The sequence below is a fragment of the Xiphophorus hellerii genome, chromosome 13 (assembly GCF_003331165.1).
Source record: "Xiphophorus hellerii strain 12219 chromosome 13, Xiphophorus_hellerii-4.1, whole genome shotgun sequence".
NCBI lineage: Eukaryota > Metazoa > Chordata > Actinopteri > Cyprinodontiformes > Poeciliidae > Xiphophorus > Xiphophorus hellerii.
In genome coordinates, this window is record NC_045684.1 from 23,107,452 (window position 1) to 23,110,080 (window position 2,629).

Sequence of the window (2,629 nt, forward strand, 5' to 3'; positions counted from 1 at the left end):
CATAAAAATGAATAACATTAATTTAAAAAAATGTATCTTTTGTATTTTGGACTCCTTACCTTTTACATCATGTTGTACAGCAAGTGACCAATGATCTCAGCGGATCGACTTGTGTGACATGAAAGGATGAGGGCGTGATGTGGGAACAAATTCACTTTACATGTTTCTAATGACAATTTTTTAAGCAAAAAATTGTATGCTAATTCAACTTGAACTTGAATTCCAACTTGATACAGAAGTACCACTTTATATGTTTGTGGTGTGAAAACAGCCATGAACAGAACAGAAAATGAACAGAGGGCATTAACAGCGTTTCTCTTCCAGCGGCGCAGCTGGGCGAGAAATCAGAATAAAAATGACTATCTAGACGTTAAATGTTTTTGTTCAAATCAAGTTAAAAAGTTGTGGGGATCTCGGTACGTTCGTCTTTTGACAAATTTGTTATCCAATAAGCAAAGGGGCTTTCTGGTTGAGGGAGAAGCATTCAAAAAAAAAGTCCAGGCTTTGTGTTGGAGACGGTTCGCTTGCAAAGTCTTTGAAAAGACTGAAAAACAAGACAAAATCAATATCTGTCTCCGTTTCTGAAGCAACCCCTCCCTTAACTCCTCTATCTCTCTCCTCACATGTTGTTGCCAAAACCTCTGAACCTCTGCCCCAGTTGCTCTTTTCTCTCTCTCCCCCCCCCTCCGCAACACCTTCTTGAGAAATGACCCATCGCCACCATCCGGGCTAAATTGGACATGAAGGCATCTTCACAACGGCGGCTGTTATTGGAGCTCATTTTCATCCGCTGACGTCATGACCGCCATCACGTCGACGTCAAGCCAGGCTGACATCAGCTGCCAGCTCTGATCCGTGCATCCGGGGTTGCTGAAATCTACCCACGCATCAAAATCCGAGGTTAAAAGTTAGAGAAACAGTTTTAGATGTTTTTCATCCGTGTGCAGATGGGGAAATATTGAGTTCCCAAATGTAAACAGCAGCACACGCCATAAATAAAGATGAATCGGATCATAATCCCTAACGCTCTTGTACGTTTTTTTTAAATTTAGGTAGTTGAAGTACATTTGGGTGAAAAACGGCATAAACTTAAATTGTAAAAAAAACACCAGAAACTTTGAATCAGGACACTAAAAAGGGAGGAAATCTTTTTTCATTATATAAATAGACCAGGATGAGCATGTAGTAACCAGCATCTTTATTTCTCAAGCTTCTTATTTTCAGTTTATAAAAGAAAAACTGACATAAGACTTGAGTGAAATTAGCCACAATTTACATATCCACATCTTGGGTTTTAAATGATAAATTTGAGGCTTTCTTAAGGGTTAGATGATTATACGGGAAAGAGTTATGTTTGAAAGTCAAGGCTTAGATGTAAAAATTTCTCTTTAAGTTGCAAAAAAATCACAGAGTTCAGTGGTTTATTTCCATGTTAATATTTGACCAATCTGCTGATTAGAAATAGTCCGACTCAAATAAATTGGTTTGTTTTCTGTAATCTGTCAGGATCTGAGGCAAAATCAGTGAATTTTCAACTTGACTGAGGTCAGGACTGTAGATTAGGCTTTTCAGGAAGAATAATGTAGCCTGTTCAATGCTGCCCTGTCAGGAAGTTTTTAGCTTTGACCCAAACTGTCACCATCAAAACAAAGAAAACAGGTTAAAATGACTATTTCAACAGTGCATTCATGAAAGTATTCAATTCATACCATGGGGATTATAAATTAACCTTAACCTGAACATTTTGTTATGTCTAAGCTCTTGCTGTCATTGTAAGCTACTCATAAGGTAGGTGGCGTCTCAAAATGGTTGGTTTAAAATGCCACCTAAATCGGTGTTTGTTTGGACTTGCCCACGGGAATCTTTGGACGCCATGTTGGATAACCTTTAAAAACACGGTTAATGTCCGACGTGCGCGCGCTTCACTACACAACGCACCACCTGAACCCGCCTGTCATTATCGACGGTTTTAAAACGTTTCAGAAAGCTGCGAACACAAGTTAGCTGCCTACCTGAAAGATGGCTTAAAGCCATCATGTGTAGTTTTTAAAAGAAAAAAAGTTTTTTCACTGTAAAACGAGTTTTAAATGATATGACTTTGACATTTGTGTGTTTAGCTTTTTGAAAGCTTTTCGCAGATAATCGAATGCTAGCTTAAAGTCACAGCGGTTTTAGCTATAAAACTATCGCGACACTTCATGTTCTCGGTATTTGAACGTGTTCATTTGTGTTACGTCTTATATACAGCAGTTTTTAGAGCTTTACAGTAAAAATAAGTGAAGTAAATGGTTTTTTTTTTAATAAACGGTGACTCAGGGTGAATGGAACTGTGCTCTCAGTTGATTTTGGCAGAGCAAAGTGAAACCGTCTGCATCTCCGCGGCTCCTTCTGAGCCGGCTACAGCTAATTAGTTCCTCCGAGATCCACCTACAGTCACGCACACACGTACGGGATGAGGATATCTTTGCATAAACCTTCACACAAAGGACGTCCCATCCATCTGTCGGGGACTCGTACGTGCCGGCGTTCCTGCTCCCGCTGTCCCATCTCTAAACCCTAGAGGTTAAAGTTGGACCGACGTGCTGCTGTGTTCGGTCGGTGTCGCTGTGATCCCGAAAGCCCACAGTTC